The sequence below is a fragment of the Tiliqua scincoides genome, chromosome 12 (genome assembly GCF_035046505.1).
Source record: "Tiliqua scincoides isolate rTilSci1 chromosome 12, rTilSci1.hap2, whole genome shotgun sequence".
NCBI lineage: Eukaryota > Metazoa > Chordata > Lepidosauria > Squamata > Scincidae > Tiliqua > Tiliqua scincoides.
This window is the reverse complement of record NC_089832.1, coordinates 3,802,461-3,812,287: the sequence shown is the minus strand read 5'-3', so window position 1 is coordinate 3,812,287 and position 9,827 is coordinate 3,802,461. Positions and strand designations below refer to the sequence as shown.

Genomic DNA, 9,827 nt, shown 5'->3' with positions numbered 1-9,827 from the left:
ACCCATTTTGTCCATGCTGACAGCCATAAACACTATACCCTGGCCATTTAGACCACAAGTACTGTACACATTTATTTACTAAGCATCCTGCTTTTAACTAGAGCGTAGCAATGCATCCGTGAGAGTCCATAACAGTGCACAAAGCATGAGTTGCCATGTTATTACAAAATAGCTGCCACAAAGCAGTCATTTTGTAACTCTTGCCTACAAGCAGCGCATCTTTTATGTTGTAAACAAGTTCATGTTCACTGCTAGAAGCTCCCACATCAATGGGTGCAGAATGGTATCTCATATAGGATAGGGTGGGGGAGTTATTTAGCAATTCATGCACAAATATATGCTATGGTTGGCAACCTTCAGTCTCGAAAGACTATGGTATAAGCCTACAGCACCCGGTATTCCCAGGCAGTCTCCCATCCAAGTACTAACCAGGCCTGACCCTGCTTAGCTTCCAAGATCATGGTATAAGCCTACAGCACCCGGTATTCCCAGGCAGTCTCCCATCCAAGTACTAACCAGGCCTGACCCTGCTTAGCTTCCAAGATTAGACGAGATCAGGCATGTACAGGGTAAGAGTTGCTACATACAATTCCTGGCATGCCCAGGTTAGCAGGGATGGACTAGTCATCCCTTAGGCAGTGGTCAGGGGGAGGCAGCAAGCTGGTAGGGGAAGACCCACACCTGCTTGCGGCCTTACTTGGCTTCCCAACCCTCTTCTCATGTGCCTGCCATCCCATGACACATTCCTGCCCTCCATTTAAAATAAAGAAGAGCCTAAGTCTGGAACCGACTGTATCAACCTGTTGCTTGCTTGTCTTGAGATATGGTTTTAAAATGGAAACGGATATCGTTACAGATTTCAGGTTCTTTGTGAGTGGCCACATTCGTGGTGGAATCTCTGCAAATGGACGGATTACCCTGAAAAGGTCAGCCTTGGATGGACACCCCAGTCCCAATCCTTGGACAAACGCCGCAATCTAAAGTGGTGTGAGGTGCTGGATCTTACAGAGCTGTAATGGACTGCCCCTGCACTCAGGGCAGTGCAAGAGCCTAATGTCATTTCTGGGTTCTCCCCAGAAGAGGAGGGCACTTGTTGGTTGGTTGGTTGGTTGGCAACCTTCAGTCTCGAAAGACTATGGTATAAGCCTACAGCACCCAGTATTCCCAATCGGTCTCCCATCCAAGTACTAACCAGGCCTGACCCTGCTTAGCTTCCGAGATCATGGTATAAGCCTACAGCACCCGGTATTCCCAGGCAGTCTCCCATCCAAGTACTAACCAGGCCTGACCCTGCTTAGCTTCCGAGATCATGGTATAAGCCTACAGCACCCGGTATTCCCAGGCAGTCTCCCATCCAAGTACTAACCAGGCCTGACCCTGCTTAGCTTCCGAGATCAGACGAGATCAGGCATGTACAGGGTAAGAGTTGCTACATAAAAATGTAAGACTGTTTAAAAAAAAACCCAGATTGTTCCTGAGTCTGGTCCCTAGACATTATTTCAAGCTTCCAAAAATGTTTTTCCAAAGCAAGCTACCAAAGAACCAGGCCATTAGTTCGATACACCTAACGGGACTTTTCGCCTCTCAAGCAGAAATATCACTGGGGTCATGCATTATTTGGAGTAGACACATAGCTATCATGGAGGCCAAAAAGTGCTGTGTCAGCCCCAGGGATGTGCTTATGCACACATGTTGAAACTGCCCAGGTCAGAACATAAGAAGAGCCAGGCTGGATCAGGCCAAAGGCCCATCTAGTCCAGGTTCCTGGATCTCATAGAAGCCCACCTAAGAACATAAGAAGAGCCCTGCTGGATCAGGCCAAAGGCCCATCTGGTCCAGCTTTCTGTATCTCACAGTGTCCCACCAAATACCCCAGGGAGCACACAAGACAACAGACACAATCTGTGTCCCATCGCCCTCCCCGGTGCCCACCAAATGTCTCAGGGAGCATACAAGAGAGCAAGAGACCTGCATCCTGTTGCCTTGCATCCCTTGCATCTGATATTCAGAGTTAACCTACTTCTAGAACCAGGCGAAGTTGCATATACCCATCATGGATTATAATGGACCATGGATTGTAATGGATTGTAATGGACTTTTCTTTCCAAAAGTTGTCCAATCCCCTTTTAATTCTCTGTCGTGGCACCACAGCTATGGAATTCTAAGCTAAGAGCTAAGAATGCCCTTTAAAAAAAAAAAATTATTGTTTTATTGTTGTATATATTGTGGTGTTTTTATTTGTTTTTGTTTAAAGTTTGAAATTGTAAGCCGCCTCTTTGAGCTAAGAACTCAAAGACTTGATAACTACTTTATAAAGACGATATAAATACTGTGTTACACAAAATAAATAGCACAGGCAGGGCTAAGCCAGGCACACTACCCAGTAGTCCTCACACGTGCAGGAATGCATGGGGCACAACTTCTGAACATGGTTTTGGATATCTAGGGAAGTGGGGACAGGATCCTAAGCGGTCACTAATGACAGCTAATGAGGTCCTAATGACAAGAGGCCCTATGACAAGAGGACAATGAGCAAGTAGTCCTAATGACAGCTACCCACCGGGGAGTGAAACCACTAGTGACCAAAACTGTGAAAACTGCAGTTGTTAAGAATAATACTATCATGTTATATATCATTTGATGTGCAATTTACAGCAGAATGCAATGGAGCAAACAGCATTGAAATATCTGTGTCCTATCAAACGTTATAGCTAAATAACCAGAAAAAGAAAACACAACTGACTTATGTAACGAAGTGGATTCCCTTAACTCAAAACTGACCAAAGAGTCTGAGTGCTCTGAGAGCTAACGAGGTGTTATGATGACACAGCAGGGAACCAATAAGATGTTAGTCTGAGTCAGCTCCTTTTTCCATGAATCGGAGCTAATACTCAACTCCTATTCAGTTGTGTGAGTGTCATCAAGTTGGCCACTGTGTTTTGTTTTTTTTTTGGTTACTAATTGGTTGGTCGACCTGTACTGTTCTATAGTAAAACAAACAAACAAACAAAGTTAATGGGCATGACACCATGAATTACCAGACCTGGTGACACCAACCCTAGCGATACCACTGGTGGGAAGGTTGGATCAACATCCAACCTGGCTTGGTCACTGGCTTAGGTGACTTTGAAAGTGGAATCTAAACATTCATGGCAGACTGTAGTCTATCAGCAGTTATTAACCATTGAATCTCCAGGAGCAGTACGTCATGTCACTGGATACTATGAGCAGGGCAGCAATTGCAGGGAGGGCACTAACGTTCATCCATTGCTTGCTGGGAAATATTCTCTGCATTTATTTTCTGGCCATTATTATTCATTTCATGTCATGACTATTACTTTCTCTGTTTCAGCAGTGCATACATGCTAGGGATTCCAGCTTGTTCCAGGACTGTGTTGTTTGGAACTCTGTCCTGCCAGGTGATGCCGAGGATGCGTCGGAGGCAGCGCATGTGGAAAGCGTTCAGTTTCCTCTCCTGTTGTGAGCAAAGAGTCCATGACTCGCTGCAGTACAGAAGTGTACTCAGGATGCAAGCTCTGTAGACCTGGATCTTGGTATGTTCCGTCAGCTTCTTGTTGGACCAGACTCTCTTTGTGAGTCTGGAAAACGTGGTAGCTGCTTTACCAATGCGCGTGTTTAGCTCGGTATCGAGAGAAAGAGTGTCGGAGATCGTTGAGCCAAGGTACACAAAGTCATGGACAACCTCCAGTTCATGCGCAGAGATTGTAATGCAGGGAGGTGAGTCCACATCCTGAACCATGACCTGTGTTTTCTTCAGGAAACCCTGGCCTCTGAGCGGCCCGCTTGGAGGCAGGCTGTGCAGCATGGCCTTTCCCAGTTTGAAGAGACACTTGACCAACAGTCTGAGGCAAAGAGGCAAAGAAGGAAGGCCCATAGCCAGGGAGACAGACCAGGGACAGACTGCACTTGCTCCCGGTGTGGAAGGGATTGTCACTCTCGAATCGGCCTTTTCAGCCACACTAGACGCTGTTCCAGAACCACCATTCAGAGCGCAATACCATAGTCTTTCGAGGCTGAAGGTTGCCAACAAACCTATTACTTTCTCTCAACCTCACCGACCTCTGGGTTGTGCTGGGGACCAAAGAAGGGGAGCAACCAACCACACCACCCTGAGCTCCTTAAAGGAAGAATGGGATAAAAAACGTGAAGTATGTAAATTAAATAATATTGTTGTATAGGGGGGGTGTCAAAAATGTATGGGCCTCAAGCGTCAAGTGTCAAATGACCTAGCTATGCCAGTGGTCCACTGCCTCAAGATGGGTGATGGCTATTCAGTGAAATCCATAGCAGAGGATATTTCTACCAGTGGTTCACTCAACAGGATGCCCATGTTCAGAGGCAGTCTACCTCGCAATATCAGGCTCCAGGGGGCCAAACAGCAGTGGAGGGCTGTTGCCATCCATCATGCCCCATTCCATAAGTGGACCAGGTTCTTCTACAGATGGAAAGGCAACTTTGGATTCAATTTGCAATAAAAAGTACAGGTTGGACCTTGGTATCCCCAGGGGATCTGTTCCCAACCCCAACCCCACCACACACAGATACCAAAACCCACAGATAATGGAATCCGTAGGTGGGTTCCAATAGGGCCGCCGAATGTGTCTGGAAGTGTCCTGATTTGACCCACTGCGGGTTCTGAACCTGTGGTTGGAGGACCCACAGAGGACCTCCCAGACATAACAAAACCACCTTCCTGTTGTGTCTGGAGGTGTTCTGAGCCCCAAAAATGGCTGCACACGGCCTCTCCGGGCCTCAAAAGCCTCTCAGATGCAACCAGAAGGGGCTTCCAGTCATGTCCTGGAGGCCCTCTGCAGGTCCTCCAGACGCAGGTTCAGAACCCACAATGGGTCAAATCTGCAGGCTCCGAATCTGCAGATAGTGGGTCCACTGTACTGGATTGAATGTGTATTGTATCAAAATCTCTTGCCCCTATTTTGGAAATAAGTCTGTTATTGTGTCTATTACGCCAGATCCATGCCAGCTGTCAGTCTAAGAAATGAATGTGCTTTTCTGTTTGGGTTCCTCTGGCAGACATTTCTCTGTCCTTTTTTCAAATATGCATTGGGGGGGGGAGGAAATATGGTTCTAATTTGTTGACTGAGGTGCTACCTTTTTAAGAGGGCCATTATTAAACGTAAGGAAAGTATTTCATCGTATTGAGCTTTGAAGGGGGGGGGAATGGAATCTGATTTAAATTGGAGATCGCAGCAGGGAGATACACAGAGCTCATGTATCAAAACAAATCTTCATGTTGAAAAGGAAGGGCTATTGGTTTGGGAGAGTGCAGAAATCACAGCGGACAGACAGTATATTTCTCGGAGCTGTTTATTCTTAGGAGGGGAGTGAGGGGCCATGTTTGATCCCTTCCCCCCCCCAAAAAAAATCCACCCCATACATGGATTCTTTCTGCGTAAGTGTTGTTTTACCTGGGAAGGGAAAAGAGCTTGACACACGAATATTTTGGAACACGGAGTCCAGTTCTTCTTTTGGAAAGCAGACTTGGCCCTTTGCCACAATGATTCCATCCTGCTGTAGCCACATTGGGATTATTTTTTTATTGATCACAGAGGCTTTTTGTTCTTGCCGGGTTCTGCATGTCCTTGGATTATTTCTGTTTTGCTGCCTATGTCCTTTGGTTTATTGTAGTTTGATTTATTGCATTTAAGGATCTTCTGGTTATCTGCTTTATGTTTTTTTTCTCCATGAGATAAAGTGGGATAGACATTTTTGAAATAATAAAACAAGGTTTTGCTCACAGGATTTGCTGCCCTTCTCTCTGAGAACGCCCTGATTCTGATTTCTTTAAATAAAAAGATTGCAGGGAAACTCCATGTTGCTTGGATGTGAATGGACACAAGGCTACAGTCCACCCTTCCTGTCCATTAGGGGGGGTAGAATATCAATTTGCTTCCTTCATAAACTCTCCTTCTTAAGGTTCTCTTTTGCCCAAGCAAGAGAATAATTCTCCAGTGCCATTGCTTTAAACTGAGGATGGGAAGAGCTAGTTGTGGAAATAGTGTCAAGTTTTATGGTATGACTTAAGGCTTTAAGCTTCAAGGTTGTATGACTTGGAGCAATTTTTATTTACGTTTTCAGATTGTGTAAGCCGCTTTGGGGGATAGGATTGGAAAAGCCATGGATAAGTTACATGAACAAAAGAAAGAACTATTGAGTGTGGTTGACTGAACCAGCATCAAAATGTTTGCGAAAGGAAAAATAACCTTTGCTGAAACTTGAAGTCCTTATTCCCCCTGATAATATAAAGATCTGTTTCAGCTATGTAGAAAACCAGATAATATTTTTCTATTCTATATTCCCAGGTGCTGATTCACACACACACACACACACACACACACACACACACACACACCCCAATTCCTTTTCACTCCTCTGTTTTCTGCCTGATAAAGATGAGTGGAGTAAAAGATAAACACTTTTTGCTATGACTTGCTGCTCCAAAATCACCTGTAAAGAATTAAGTGGTGAGAAAAATCTGCGTAGTTCAGGAAAGACTTCTCCCTGGATTTAATTATAGTTTGCAACTAAAAACCCTTGTAAAAAAAAACAACAACAAAAACCTTCCAAAATAGAATCACAATGTATTTGCCAAATGCCCTGTAATTTCTTGTGTTAAAGAATAAACACATTGGTGTTCATTTACATCATTTTTCCTCTGCAACAAATTTTTACGCAGAATACTGATGTTTGTTCTGAATCTCAGGTTTTTGTGCCTGGCCAGTCTGATCCTTCTCTAAACTGCTTCCACATTTAAGCCAGTTTAATTAATTTGGAGTCAAATAAGGTTTTATTGCACATCACACAAGCTGAGCATGATGGATTGTTTGTTTCCTGACTCATCTCAAAATGGCTTAAGAGTATGTGATGGAAACAGAGGCCTGTCTCAATCTGAGTGTGAGCTCCCCCCCCCCAACACACACACACAGGTACAAAACAGCCATAAAACCGTTAAGCAAAATGTTTCCATCTCCTTTACATTGTTCCCACCTCAAGAGAATAAATGACTTTCTATTTGTTATAATTATTAGTATTGATATTTACAAAAAAAAACCTGCAACCATCATTCAAAAAAACCACCAAATTCTTTCATCACAGGCCCTAAACATTTTAGCAATCAGTTGCAAGGTTTTGCTTGTGCTTTTAACAACCATATGAATTCATATACATCACTCATTGTAAAAAAAAAAAAAAAATGCAGGAAGCATTTGACACATTTGTGACACTTTATGTCACAAAGCCTTAAACCTTTTCTTCCAAAGTAGTTTATATCTATTTTCCTCCCCAATAGCTGTTTTTTCCCCCTCTTCCCAAATGAAGATTTTCCCTTTGAACAGTTGCAATTAGATGACATATATGCATTTAGAGGTATTCAAGTTATTCTTACAAATATCTGGATTTTCTGAGTATTCTCTTGTTAAATACTCAATTATGATTATTCAGTGTAATAAAAAAGGCATGTTTACATGCAATCATGCATCTGATTGGTCCTTTGGATAGTAAGGTCTCCAGGGTTGGGACCAATGCAGTGCTTTTTATTTGGGCAAAGTAGATTCTGCAAACAGAACAGCCCACTCCAAATTTCTGCATTTACAATTCAGAACCATATTGCATTTCAGACACCACAGTGGGATCACTTCCAAGTTCCTCTTCTCACTGTCTACACTTGCATAAAAGAAAGATACCATGTGTAACCAGATATATTCACAGCCAGAACTGTTCTTTTAAAAGCAAAAAAAAAGAAGTTATTTTTCTTTAAACCTTGATCATAAACACACTTGTCAGAAAATCATTTCCCCATGGTTTCTACTCAGGACCTGGAAGTCTGTTTCATTGAAACAATCAAACCTTACTTCTGAGAAGAATCTATAGGGTGCCAGTGGGACTTTGTGCTCTGTGATGACAGAATTAAAACCTCAAACCATAAGGACATATGATGCACCTGCTGGATCAGGTCCAGCAAGCATCCAACCAGGATCAGACCATCCAGTGAGAAAATTCCGTATTAAATGAAAGGCCGTCTTCTTGCATCCCTTCTGCTCATTTCAGTAGGGCTTTTACAGAAAAATTTCCAGCTGGATAGCGCCCAGAGTCATTTAAGAATTTTTTTTTTAATGAAAAGAAAAAGTACTAGCTATGAATAAAATGTTGCCATAGTTACAAGCAGGTAAACAGTGGTCCTTTAATTTTGCAAGAGGTCATACAGACTACCTCTCAACTAAGCTTGCCACACCTGGACAAGTTCTGCAAAAAGCCAGTTCTCCTGAAGATCAACCGAGCTGTACCTATCTTATTGCCACTGGGGTCCAACGGCAAACCAAAGTCCACTTGAAGGAGCATTCACACAGCCAAGGTCTTACACAGCAGAAACTGGAGATGATGTTCTTGTTTTGTTCATTTTTGCTGTGCTTTTTGAATAAACGACGACAACAACATCACTCTGCTATCTGCCCTCAGAATTTGGTGCAATGGCAGCTGTAATAATTGTAAGAGCACAATTCACCAATGGCTCTCTTGCACAAGCCTCATTAAAGTGGAAGGAAGCAGCGCACAAATGCTTGCTATGATCTTGCGCAGCTCTCGTTGCGTTGGACAACCACTGGTGGATCGTGTCCATGATGAGAACTGTTATTCAGGGTGATAACAGCACGGAACAGTGATTTCATTTAATGACCACTGTGTCCACTGTGAACGTACATTTAAAAAAAAAAGCCATACAAAATAATAAATCAAATGAACGATAACAAAATTGTAACAGATCTTAAGCAAGGCAGAGTCAAAAAGGAAGATAAAATCATAATGGTTCATCTTCTGAAACACCCATGTCTTTAACTAGCGTGAAAGACAGGTAGGGTGGAGAACAAGCAAATCTAGTGTGACTGCACACTCACCCAAAAATATAAAATTTGTGTGAATTTTCTACCAATAAAGTGATCTAGATATATTAATTGATGTCCAGAACGACGCTTCTGTGGTTCCGACACACAAGGCTGAATTTAAGGCACCCTAATGTACCCTCTACTGATTCCAAATTGTGAATAAGGAGAGATAAAAAGTAGGTATTTGAAGTTGTGCAACTTTAAAAGCAAGTGTTGCAGGGGGAACTGTGTTTTTAAAGAAAACAATGAAACAGAAAAATTCCTGCATGTTTTATTTTGAAAACACACCACTATGTCCAAAAGCAAGGGCTTTTTTTCACAAATCCTTTTGTTTTTCTTTTAACAAATAGAAATGACTGCATATTCTCCCCCTTGCACACACTAGAAAAATATTTCACACTTCTTAAAGGCAGATTTTTTTCCCCCTCAGGCCAAAATTCCAACCCCCCCCCCCCCAAGAGTTTATTGTAATGAAATGGCTTTGTGTTATTCTATGACTGATGAGTTTTATGTTAGAGCACAAAACATTTGAGGGTCTTCCGACATAAGCCTTATTTTGAATTTTCCAGCAATCGGTTTCTGTGGCTTGTGTTGTCAATCCCATACACAAAGGTTTGAACCCGGAAGTACTTAACATGAAAGCGTGTGTCATATTTTTCTAAAACTGGTAGCAACTAGATATTTCAGTGGATATTAAGAATGATAAGGAGATTTGTTTTTTCAAGGGGAATCGTCATTGTATAACATATATTTCCGTTGATCAGAAGTCAGTAAGAATATAGCTTAGAAGCATGGAAACAACACAGAAAATCTGTTTCCAAAGAAGGAATGCAGGATAATCTGCTTTTGTATACCAGCTACATCAACATCTACAAGATATCAAGAATTATTTCAGTAGTCAACACCGTGGGC

The 9,827-nt window shown here is 42.6% G+C and overlaps 2 pseudogenes; both read right to left on the bottom strand.

Annotated features, from left to right (window-relative positions):
• Positions 1-467: 467 nt before the first annotated feature.
• On the bottom strand, positions 468-587 carry LOC136663446 (5S ribosomal RNA; annotated as a pseudogene).
• Positions 588-1,317: 730 nt separating this feature from the next.
• Positions 1,318-1,437, bottom strand: LOC136663542 (5S ribosomal RNA; annotated as a pseudogene).
• Between the last annotated feature and the right edge of the window lie 8,390 nt (positions 1,438-9,827).